This window comes from Phyllobates terribilis, unplaced genomic scaffold (genome assembly GCF_046119375.1).
Source record: "Phyllobates terribilis strain yellow unplaced genomic scaffold, ASM4611937v1 Scaffold_1__5_contigs__length_1240528914, whole genome shotgun sequence".
Taxonomy (NCBI): domain Eukaryota; kingdom Metazoa; phylum Chordata; class Amphibia; order Anura; family Dendrobatidae; genus Phyllobates; species Phyllobates terribilis.
In genome coordinates, this window is record NW_027362761.1 from 1,043,700,795 (window position 1) to 1,043,714,037 (window position 13,243).

The following is a 13,243-nucleotide window of genomic DNA, read 5'->3' on the forward strand; positions in this document are numbered from 1 at the left end:
TCTATTTAAAAAAGTGTGGTATACCCCAGTAAACAATAACTGTGGTTATGCCATCCCACGGTAAAAAATCTCTATTATTCAGCTTTTGGTCGTTTTTTCCGTAAAGAAAAACAGTAGTGTCTCCTGACTGTTGTGACACAAAAATATATCTGTTGAAAATAGTCTTGTTTAGGCCCGACATCCCAGTGTGGTTTCGCAGTTCCACGGGTCAAATCGCTGTACTATCCAGTTTTGGGCCTTTGGTATCTAAAAAAAAAGCAGTTTGAGTGTGTCGCTCACTGTTCAGCCGCAAATATCTCTATTTAAAAAAGGGTGGTATACCCCAGTAAACAATAACTGTGGTTTGCCATCCCACGGTAAAAAATCTCTATTATTCAGGTTTTGGTAGTTTTTTCCGTAAAAGAAAAACAGTAGTGTCTCCTGACTGTTGTGACACAAAAATATATCTGTTGAAAATAGTCTTGTGTAGGCCCGACATCCCAGTGTGGTTTCGCAGTTCCACGGGTCAAATCGCTGTACTATCCAGTTTTGGGCCTTTGGTATCTAAAAAAAAAAGCAGTTTGAGTGTGTCGCTCACTGTTCAGCCGCAAATATCTCTATTTAAAAAAGTGTGGTATACCCCAGTAAACAATAACTGTGGTTTTGCCATCCCACGGTAAAAAATCTCTATTATTCAGCTTTTGGTAGTTTTTTCCGCAAAGAAAAACAGTAGTGTCTCCTGACTGTTGTGACACAAAAATATATCTGTTGAAAATAGTCTTGTGTAGGCCCGACATCCCAGTGTGGTTTCGCAGTTCCACGGGTCAAATCGCTGTACTATCCAGTTTTGGGCCTTTGGTATCTAAAAAAAAATCAGTTTGAGTATGTCGCTCACTGTTCAGCCACAAATATCTCTATTTAAAAAAGTGTGGTATACCCCAGTAAACAATAACTGTGGTTTTGCCATCCCACGGTAAAAAATCTCTATTATTCAGCTTTTAGTAGTTTTTTCCGTAAAGATAAACAGTAGTGTCTCCTGACTGTTGTGACACAAAAATTTATCTGTTGAAAATAGTCTTGTGTAGGCCCGACATCCCAGTGTGGTTTCACAGTTCCACGGGTCAAATCGCTGTACTATCCAGTTTTGGGCCTTTGGTATCTAAAAAAAAAGCAGTTTGAGTGTGTCGCTCACTGTTCAGCCGCAAATATCTCTATTTAAAAAAGTGTGGTATACCCCAACAAACAATAACTGTGGTTTTGCCATCCCACGGTAAAAAATCTCTATTATTCAGCTTTTGGTAGTTTTTTCCGTAAAGAAAAACAGTAGTGTCTCCTGACTGTTGTGACACAAAAATATATCTGTTGAAAATAGTCTTGTGTAGGCCCGACATCCCAGTGTGGTTTCGCAGTTCCACGGGTCAAATCGCTGTACTATCCAGTTTTGGGCCTTTGGTATCTAAAAAAAAGCAGTTTGAGTGTGTCGCTCACTGTTCAGCTGCAAATATCTCTATTTAAAAAAGTGTGGTATACCCCAGTAAACAATAACTGTGGTTTTCCTCTTCCACGGTTCTAATCTACTCTTTATTACCCTTTTTCCATTGATAGTGCAAGTGTAAGCTATTTTACTTCATTTACAATGGGCAAGGCGCGTGGCAAGGGACGTGGAAGTGGACGTTCTGGTGATGGTTCGTGCAGAGGACGGGGCCGTGGCCAAGGTGAAAATGTGCCACAACCAACAGCCACATCTTCTCGCTCCCACTTCTTGACCGAATTACTAGGGAAGCACAGAACAACACCAGTATTGAGAACTGATCAGTGTGAACAGGTTATTAATTGGATAGCAGATAATACTTCCAGTTACCTGGGCACCACCACCTCCGGTCTGTCTTCCACACGGTAAACTCTTAGTAGCCGTGAGCCTCGACCGCATACTCCTCCTCACCCTGATGCTCCTTCCTCCCACCATGCCGAGTGTCGTCAGACAGCAAGTGATCCCACACTTGGACACTCTGAAGAGCTGTTCACTGGTCCATTTCAATATTTGGGCCCCTCGCCTGATACTCTTGAAGTGGTGGAAGAGGAGATCCCATGTTGCGATGCCCTAATATTTGAACAGCCACGGCCACAGGAAGTCAACGTTGGCAATCTGTCACAAGAGGTGGACGATGACGAGACACAATTGCCAGGAAGTGAGGAGGAGGATCGCGGTGCGCAAGTGGAAGAGGAGGAGGTGGTGGATGATCTAGTAACTGACCCAACGTGGAAGGAGGAGATGCAGAGTGAGGCCAGCAGCACACAGGGGGAGGGAGGCAGAGTACCCCAACAGGCAGGAAGAAGCAGTGTGGTGGCCGCAGACAGAAGGCAGGCAACCGTTCCCCGTAACATCAACATGAGGGACGTTGCCAGTACAAGCGGTAGGTCTTCCAGAGTCTGGAATTTTTTTAAAGACTCTGCTGATAACCCCAAAAAGGCCATATGTTCCACCTGCCATGCCAGCATCAGCAGGGGTGACAAAACTACCAGCCTGACCACCACCAGCATGATCAGGCACATGGCAGCAAAGCACCCGACTTTGTGGGGCGAAACCCAGGGTCCACGACCAGTGTCAGTGGGTGTCACCACTGCTTCTTCCACTGTTGTGCGTGCAATAGAACCCCCTGTTGTGTGTGCAAGGCAATCCCCTGTCCATACTGCATGTAAAGATGCCCCCTCCTCTCAGTCTTCACTTGTTATGCCAGTTTCTCAAGAAACAGCATCAACGTCCACGTCCACGTCCCACCGCAGCGTTCAATTGTCCATATCCCAGACCTTTGAACGAAAGCGGAAATTCGCAGCTAACGCCCCACAGGCCACAGTCCTTCGCACATTTCACGACTGCTTGCATTGGAAATGCTGCCTTTTAGGCTGGTGGAGACGGAATCCTTCCGCAATATTATGGCGGTGGCTGTCCCTCGGTACTCGGTCCCCAGCCGACACTATTTTGCCCGGTGTGCCATCCCCGCACTACACAAGCACGTGTCCCAAAGCATCTGCCGTGCCCTCAACAACACAGTTACTGGGAGAGTCCACCTGACAACGGACACGTGGACAAGTGCTTGTGGCCAGGGACGGTACATCTCTCTGACGGCACACTGGGTAAACATAGTGGAAGCCGGGACCCAGTCGGACCTTGGGACGGAACACATCCTCCCCACACCGAGGATTGCGGGCCCTATGTCAGTCAGAGTTACCCCCACAGTGTACAGCTCCTGCGCATCCTCCTCCTCCTCCTCCTCCTCATGTTCAGACTCCATCTCAGATATCACCACATCAGTTACAAGCTGGAAGCATTGCAGTACTGCCTCCGCCAAGCGGCAACAGGCTGTGCTGAAACTCATAAGCTTAGGTGATAAACCTCACACTGCTTGTGAGTTGTGGACAGCTGTGAAAGAGCAGGCAGATCTGTGGCTGAGACCGCTGAACCTACATCCCGGCATGGTCGTGTGTGACAATGGCCGTAACCTGGTGGCGGCTCTGAGGCGAGGTGAGATCACACACGTACCATGCCTGGCTCATGTGCTTAACCTCGTGGTTCAGCGGTTTCTTAAATCGTACCCCGAGTTGCCAGATCTGCTCGTGAAAGTACGCCGCCTGTCAGCTCATTTTCGCAAGTCGGCTACAGCTTCCGCCGCCCTTGCTGTGTTGCAGCAGCGTTTGCAGCTTCCGGCACACCGACTGGTGTGTGATGTCCCCACACGTTGGAACTCTACCCTCCACATGTTGCAAAGGATTTGTGAGCAGAAGAGAGCAGTTGTGGAGTACCAGCTGCAACAAGGCCGTCGATATTCAGGTCAAATTCCACACATAAGACCTCAGGAGTGGACCTGGATGTCTGACATATGTACTATCCTGACAACCTTTGAGGAGGCCACCAAGATGGTGAGTGGCGATGACGTCATCATTAGTGTCAGCATCCCACTTGTCTGTCTTTTGCAACGCATCTGCAGAGAATTAAAGAGGAGGCATTGCAGCCACAGTATGATGAGATGGATCAAGAAGCCATAGCGGGCGATTACACACAGCCCAGCCTCATCTCATCCCAACGTGCATTGGGGGACAATGAGGGAGAGGAGGAGGAGGAGGAGGAAGAGGAAGAACTGGAGCTGCTATCATGCGTTGTAGACGGTAGTACCAGTAAAAGTGTCATACCGTCGGTTCAGCGTGGGTGGCCTGAGGACAGGGGGGAGGAGGAAGAGGAGGAGGAGGAGAGCATGGTCAGTCGTCATCTTGGTGAGGACACGGAAATCTTGCCCGTTACCAGTCTGGCACGCGTGGCTGACTTTATGTTACGCTGCCTTAACCGTAACCCTCGCGTTGTCAAAATGTTGGGTGACAGTCATTACTGGTTGGTGACACTTGTAGACCCCCGCTACAAGGAGAACTTTCACTCTCTTATTCCTGAGGTGGAGAGGTCTACAAAAATGGGGCAATACCAGAAGGCCCTTGCTGCAGAACTCTTAAAAAAATTCCCATCTGAACACGCTAGCGGCAGAGGTCACAGTTCGTTGCCCAACCAAGGCGTACAGGCGAGAGAGATGCAACTCCAATCCAGCAGAGGCAGGGGAACACTGTCAATGTTCTGGGACAGTTTTCTGACACCCGCCCAGCTTACAGGCCCTGAGGCGCGGGGTACTCTCACAAGGAGTGGAAAGTTTCAAAAGATGGTGAGGGAGGACCTTGCCGATCGTACCAGCGTCCTCCGTGATTCCTCTGTGCCTTTAAATTATTGGGTATCCAAGCTGGACACTTGGAATGAACTCGCTCTGTACGCCTTGGAGGTCCTGGCCTGCCCTGCTGCTAGCGTGTTATCGGAGCGTGTTTTTAGTGCCGCTGGGGGAATTATAACTGATAAGCGCACTCGCCTGTCAACTGACAATGCTGACAAGCTGACCCTTATAAAAATGAACAAGGGCTGGATTGGGCCAGACTTCTCATCACCACCAAATGACAGCAGAGTAACATAAAGTCAAATCCACTGTGTTATTTCGGGAGGTGTATTCACATGCACCGCTTCACACCCACACATGGGTATACGCTTCCTCGTTTCTGCTGTTTAATCTTCTTCTCCTTATCCTCAGCCTCCACCACCACTATACCACCAGGGTGCCAGCATTGCAAGTTCCTCCGTCCTTATTTTTGGCAGCTTTTGCTTGCAAGGCATAAGCAAATACTATGAGACCCCCGCTCCCCAATAATGGGACTTATGTTTGTAATATGCTGTACTGCATGGCTCTTGTAAGGGGCATTGCAAGTTGCTCCGTCCTAATTTTTGGCAGCTTTTGCTGGGAAAGCATAAGCAAATACTATGGGACACCCACTCCCCAATAATGGGACTTATGTTTGTAATATGCTGTACTGCATGGCTCTTGTAAGGGGCATTGCAAGTTGCTCCGTCCTAATTTTTGGCAGCTTTTGCTGGGAAAGCATAAGCAAATACTATGGGACCCCCACTCCCCAATAATGGGACTTATGTTTGTAATATGCTGTACTGCATGGCTCTTGTAAGGGGCATTGCAAGTTGCTCCGTCCTAATTTTTGGCAGCTTTTGCTGGGAAAGCATAAGCAAATACTATGGGACACCCACTCCCCAATAATGGGACTTATATTTGTAATATGCTGTACTGCATGGCTCTTGTAAGGGGCATTGCAAGTTGCTCCGTCCTAATTTTTGGCAGCTTTTGCTTGGAAAGCATAAGCAAATACCATGGGACACCCACTCCCCAATAATGGGACTTATGTTTGTAATATGCTGTACTGCATGTGACGCGCCCCCTGGGCCGTGTGTACACGTGTGTGGGATACCCGGTGCCGGGTCTCTGGGGTCTGTAGTCTCCGTGGCGGTGACCCGGTCCCGTGGCTCAGGCTGGTCAAACCAGTGGCAGTCTTTCTTAGGTTTTGAGGTTAATTGTCCGACTGCGCCACCGGTGGATTGCGGTCAGGGAGTACCACCGCTGCGAGGCAGACCGCTGAAGCTGGTGTTGTGTGCGCAGCATAGAATGGGATAACTCCCCTCGGGAGGAGTATAGCCTCAGGGCAGTGAGTGTGGATGATGGGGGTGATGGTGCACGAGCGCAGCAGGAATGACTCAGAGTCTTTGCAGTGCAGTTCAGGGTCTTTACTGATGATTATAAGGTAGACCCCCCCGGGAGTACTGGCTAGCATAAGAGGCCTGGTCAGTCTGTGAGCAAGCAGGAGTTCCCCTGACCAGGTGGAGTTGTAGGCCTCCCCGTCTGTCTGCACTCTTCCTGGCTACCTTGCTGTAAGCGGGTAGAAGTAGCCCACGTCCCTGAGTGTACCGTGTAGTGCTCACCCGTATGGCTGGTGACTTGGGGCCTTCTGTTAGCCTCCGCTCCACGACGGCGGTGCTGGTCCCTTGCTTGTGACTGAGCCTCCGGGCTTCTATGGCCAGAGGACCTGAAATCCCCTGCCGGCTGGTTTCTGCTGCTGGATATATAAGTCCTCACAGCTTCGGACTCCTGTGTCCAGTTCCTATTGTCTTCTGTCAGGGCGAGCTCTGCTCAGCTTCCAGCCCCTGGTCTTTAGCTCCTAGCTCCTACAGAGCTCCTTGCTGTTACTTTCCCTTGCTCTCACTCTGACTCTGACTGTTCTCTGACTCACTCAACCCCGCCCCAGATCCAGTTTATAAGGGCAGAATTCTCCCCTCCCAGGATTGGGGCAGGAGGATGTTGCATGTTTAAGGGATCCTGTCCAGGAAACCTCCCACTTGCTCTCCGACGTAATATCTCTAATACTGTGGTGACCAAACCCCTGGGGTGCCACACATGGCTCTTGTAAGGGGCATTGCAGTTCCTCATAATTTTTGGAAAGCCTTCCATTCACTGCTTAGGCCAACAGTGCACGGGAGACCCAGTTGCTATAAATGGAAAAAAAGGTTTAGTTAACGCCCTCTGACCTCCATGTCATTTCCAAGGGGCATTGGAGTGGCTCGAAATTTTTGGTAGGCATTGCACTCACTGTATGCCCTATAACTGTGTAGCTGAACCGCTCCTTTTGTTACAGAAACATATCCTACAAGACATATCTGGTTGACTGGCCTGATATTGATGTGAATGGTCCCTGTTCCTCCTGCTCTTTCTCCTTTGCCACCACCTCATCCATCATTTATCACCTGAAGCTTTGTTTTAACGGGAGTCATAGAACTGGGATAGTAGCAGGAAAACATCCAGCAATCCTCGGAGGAGGTAGGATATGCGCCAAAACGCTGACCACCTCAGGCCTAGCCGCTACTACATACATGCGCTTATGTAGCACCCTGAGGATTCGGCTGCTACAGGGGTATTGCACCTCAACCCAGAGGTGTGATATTCCACTCCCGGGTAAGGATGGAGTGTGGAACTGAGCTCGGTAGGCTGCATGCACTACACACATCCCATTTCCGAGGAACAGGCCGACGGTACTCCCACTTAGAAATGTGCAGGTACGACCGAGTCTGTTCCTGGCTGGAGTGGGAGGGGGGTGGTACATCCCAAGTAGTGTAGGGGCAGATAGGGGGAGCAGCCTGGGTAAAGATAGGAGCTCATTGGGTGCTGGTCACCTGAGCTCACACATAGAGGGTGTATATAAGGTGGGCACCAACTAAGAACAGGGTCAGTTGCAGAGAGAAAGTCAGGGAGCGGAGGAGAAGAGAGACCCAGAGTGAGAGAGGAGAAAGAGAGACCCAGAGGGGGAAATAGAAGAAAAGGACTCCAAGAACCCAACTTAAATCCCCGGGTGAAGAGTCGGCACAGGGTACCGGAACCCAAGCTGGTGGGGGCAAAAACACTCCCCAGCCAGAGACCGGAGACCGTGGGCAGCGTTTGTCACGGTCACCCACCACATCCACCACGAAGGCATACCACGAGGAGGGTCAGGGAACCCAAGGCCAAGGGTCTCCCAACAGAAGGCCCGAGGGAGCTGGACCTGGGTGGATCAATAGTGGGGACGGCCAGAGAAAGGACAGAAGGAGAGCTCAGGGTCACGCTCCGGACTTATTTGGGAGTTGGCTGGATCCAGAACCTGGTGGACGCAGCACGGCTCGGGAGGTCACTCGAAGCTGGAGTGACCAGAACATCAGCAGTGAGTAAAACATCCTAAACTGCATAACCCGACTCTGTCTCTGATTGCCGTCTACACTGCATCACCACAACTCCCATCCTCTGCACCTGATCCCCCTGAGGCTATACCCCACCCGTTGGGGGTTATATCACCAAAGCTGCACCTACACCACCAGCCTCAGCGGACCCTGCTGCAGCGGCGGCCACAGTGACCGCAACACAACGGGTGGCGTAGTCGACAATAAAGAACTTATAACATCTGTATGACTGCCACATACAACTCAGTTTGACACCCTGGGCACGGACCGGGTCACAGCCACTCGGAAGACTACAACCCCCATCTGATCCGGCTCCGGGTATTCCCCTGAAAGAGAGGAATATGTCCCAGGGGGCGCGTCACTTACATTGCAACAAAACAAAGCAGATGCTAACTTCTATCATCCTCATCATGCTCCTCACCTTGGTACTCTCAACTCCCCTGATGGAGAAGCCAGGGCCCACCGGAGGAGTCTGATAGTCCGGTGGGCTCGGCCAATGCTGCCCTAAAGCAGGCCAGGCTAAGAAAAGTGTGGGAAAGGTTACCAGACCAAATAGGGGTGGCTGGGGACCGAGTATGGACACCCGGCCACCCCCTGGAGGCTGGGGAGCAAGCGGGGACACCCAGCCACCAGGTGGCTGAGGACTGAGTATGGATACCAGGCCGCCGACACAGCCATGGCGTGGTGGCCAGATTCCGCCTCCACATGCCTAAAAGGCCCAATTTAAAGTGCAAGCAAGCAAGCAGTATGGTATTGCAGCCTGGGGGTGGGTGGGTGGCATGCTGCATACTTGCGCTTGCATTGCAAGGAATGGGAGAGGTACAATTGAACACTGCCCTGGGACAAGGACTTGAATGGGGATAGTTGCAAGTCTGCAACGACAGGTGCAAGGTGGGAGGCATCTTCACATGTACCATGAACAGGGGTTTGGCATGCACACACTACAGTGGAATAGGCTCTCCTTCCCACTAAATGCACTGGGGAGGGCACAGGTAATGTTTTGGTATACGCGCTTAATCTTATGTATAAGGCACACCAGGACAAATATGGGCGGCTGGGGACTGAGTATGGATACCTCGCTGCCGAAGCAGCCATGAGGTAGTGGCCAGCTTCGGCCTCCTCCAAACTAAAAGGCCCCATTTCAAGTGCAAGCTAGCAGTATGGAATTGCAGTCTGGGGGTGGGTGGGTGGCAGGCTGCACACTTACACTTGCATTAAAAGAAAACATAGCAGATGCTAACTTCTGTCATCATCATCATGCTCCTCACCTTGGCACTCTCAACTCCACTGATGGAGAAGTCAGGGCCCACCGGAGGAGTCTAGTGGGCTCGTCCAATGCTGCCTAAAGCAGGCCGGGCTAAGAAAAGTGTGTGGGGGGATGTTCCAAGGAGAAATAGGGGCGGCTGGGGACCGTTTATGGACACCCGGCTGCCCCCAGGCGGCTGGGGACCGAGTATGGACACCCGGCCGCCAGGCGGCTGGGGACTGAGTATGGATTCCAGGCCGCCAACACAGCCATGATGTGGTGGCCAGATTCCGCCTCCACATGCCTAAAAGGCCCAATTTCAAGTTCAAGCAAGCAAGCAGTATGGTATTGCAGCCCGGGGGTGGGTGGGTGGCAGGCTGCATACTTGAGCTTGTATTGCAAGGAATGGGGGAGGTACAATTGAACACTGCCCTGGGACTAGAACTTGCATGGGGATAGTTGCAAGTCTGCATCTTCTGATGCGGTAAGGATCACATATGATGGGCACACTTTTAGACAGTGACCTGGGAGTCAGAGATGCTTCCAGGGGTCTTCCCCATGCTGTTCCCTTGTCTTTTCAGCACTTTATGCATGTGTCACACAGCACATGGCCAGATAAGGTTGTAAAATGTTAAAATGACATTTCACGGTGAATGCATTTGTCATAGTTGAAAGCAATACAAAAGTGCAAAAACGCATAAAAAATGCTACTTGTGAACATAGCCGAAGGTGTGGAGGAGTATTTTTGTTTTTGGTTATTTATTTTAACTTATACACAAGTCTTTACCCTGGAAAGGATGTTCCTTAACATATTTCACAGGAAAAAAGTTTCACTTTCGTTTTTGAACGTTTTATTGTGAGCCTGTAAAAGTGGCTTAATACCTCTGACCACGTTGTTGACAGCAGTGACCTGGGGGTCAGAAATGCTTCCTGGGGCGATCCCCATGCTGTCCCCATGTCATTTGAGCACTGTCACTATCGTTTTGGGCACTTGTTAGGCTTTTAAAAGACTGCCGGGGGTGCCACCGCAAAAATGCTCGAGTCTCCCATAGACTAACATTGGGCTCGTTGCTCGGGTCGAGCACCCGAGTATCACGGCGAGCTCGGCCCGAGCTTCGAGCACCCGAGCATTTTAGTGCTCGCTCAACACTACTCATTAGTAGACCAGTCCAGTAAAGGATTGTGCAGTTTTAACCAAGGCAAACCTAAAACTACTGGAGAAGGTAAATTATTTAATACCACCAAATCCAAATTTTCCTGGTGAATACCATTGATAGTGAGGGGAAATTCAGCAACCTTGTGAGTAATACATTTCAAAGGAGTGTTGTCAATAGCAATCACAGAAATAGGTGATGACAAAGGTTTGGATTCCAATTTAAGTTTTTCCAAAAACCCCTTATCAATCACATTAAGAGTTGAACCACAATCCACAAATAGCTGAAATTCAATCAAATCTTCCTGCAATAAGGTACTTCCTGAAAGAAATACTCCCTTAGAATTCAAACAAGCAAAACGGGCGTAACTGACCTTTTTTTTTTCTTTGCTTAAACGAAGCTCACAGTTCTTAATTAAATGGTCAGATTTACCACAGTAAAAACACAATTCTTTGGAGAATCTGCGATCTCTTTCCTGAGAGCGGAGTGACATCGCCCCAACCTCCATCGGTTCTCCGCCGTCCGAGCAGACCCTCTGAGGACTAGGAGCTGCCATTGCAGGAATTTTCTCATCATTAACCCTGGCACGCAGTCTCCTGTCCACACGTATAGCTAATTGCATGGCCTCTTGCAATGTCACAGGTGCAGGAAATGCAATCAGCAGATCTTTAACCCTTTCACTTAGACCGGCAAGAAACGAACATTTTAACGCCAAATCATTCCATTTCACTTCTGAAGACCACCTTCTGAAGTGTGTACAATAATTTTCAACATCACCTGACCCCTGCTTCAAACGTCTCAGTTCTGTCTCAGCAGATGCGACTCGATCAGGATCATCATACAATAACCCCATAGTAGAAAAAAAATCCTCCACTGAACTAAAACACGGATCATTAGGTTGGAGAGAAAAGGCCCACCCCTGTGGTTCCTTGCACAAAAGTGACATGATAAACCCAATGCACTGTGATTCATTCCCAGAGGACCTGGGTCTCAAACGAAAATATAATAAACAAGCATTTTTAAAGGAAAAAAAATCTTGTTGTTTACCATCAAAAATATCAGGCAGTCCTACCTTTGCTTCCACAAAATGCACTCCAGGACAGCTACTCACGTGTTGCTGGAGATCGACCAACTCTAGAGACAATCCCTGCAGGCGTTGAGCCAACTCTTGGACAGACACCATACTGATCCCAGGATTTCTTTCCAAGTTTAGTTTGGGCTGGACTTACTGTTATGATCTGCTACAAGAACTAAGGAAAGAAGGGGAATCTGTCCCTACAATAAGACTGAGCTGATTCCCTACGTGGCAGCGGGCAACCTGTTCCTTGTGAACAGACCCGCCTTTGTCCTCTGAACACAGACCTATAGAATAAAGGGAGGGGTCCCTAAAAGAACTAAGGACTGGGACAAAGTTGGACACCTCCTAGCAGATGTTGTAGCGGAGCAAAAAGACAAACAGACAAAAAGTACTTAGAGGTCCAAAGGACCAAACGAACTAGAGAGATAGGTACAAAAGCACCTGGCTAGATAGAGAGTCAAATAACACTGAAGTCCAGCAAAGCCAGAAGGGCGGAGCTGGAATAAATAGGCAGGAGGTCACGTGACCAAAATAGAAAAAAACTAACAGGAGAGTTCTAACAATCAGCTGGCGAACATAAACGACGGGCCACTCAGTGGGGGCCCCGACAGGAAGAAGCCTTTTGTGCCCAGAATATGGCATTAACCAACGCTCACATATTGGCCTATGCTGACTTCTCCCAACCTTTCTTACTATACACAAATGGAAGTCTGTACGGCTTAGGAGCAGTATTAGCGCAAATTCAAGAAGGCAAAAAAAGGGTGATCCCATATGCTACTGTCACGGGTGTGTCAGATGTGACAGACAGTCACTCTGCATCTGCCTGCAGAAGGTCACTGCATTTGGCATTGCAGGCATCTTCCTAAATCCTTCTCACTTTTGGACCCAGAGGCAACCTCCCTCCTGCTCTGATTGACACACCTGGTCTGGGTGTTTATAAACTCTCAGTCTGCTGCAGGGAGTCGCTGGTGATATTTACATTTTCCCTTGTGAAGGCTTGGAGCTATAACAGTCAGCTAGCTTCCACTTTGGTGCCCTTGGAGGACGTTTGGTGTTATCTCTCTGGTGTCTGCTCAAGCTAAGTTTTCCCCCTTTGTTTGTGTCCCTTGTTGTCTTTAGTTTATAGTGAGGATTTACCAGTGCTCACCCCTCTTCCCGTTCTAGGGCCTAGCTCTAGGGATATACAGGGCTCAGGTTTCTTGCTCGGGGATTGGTGTGGAACCAATATAAGGATGGTAGGGTAGGCAGGGTGTCATTAAATCTGCCTAGGGGTCTCCACTCCCTCTTTCCCTAGTGTCTGGGCTTCCTTCCCTTCATCCCTTCGTGTTGCACTTAGTCTGCTCCACACTGTGCGTGACATTATCACCAGCTGTGCATATGTAAGAAAAAATTTAAAAAACTGACACGTTTTTTTTTTTTTTTGTGAGTGTGTTTTTGTTTTTTTTTCGGGTGTGGTTGTTGTTCATGGATTCCATTGCTGAGCTGTCAAATCAGCTTCACAGGCTGTCTCTGGAGGTGACTGACCTCCGCTATGAGGTGCAGCAGCGGCTGCAGATCCCTAATTTTGGGGTCTCTGCAGGTAGGCCGGTCCAGCTTGAACCCAAGGTTGCCCTCCCGGACAGGTTTTCAGGAGCTAGGGACAATTTTTTTGTGTT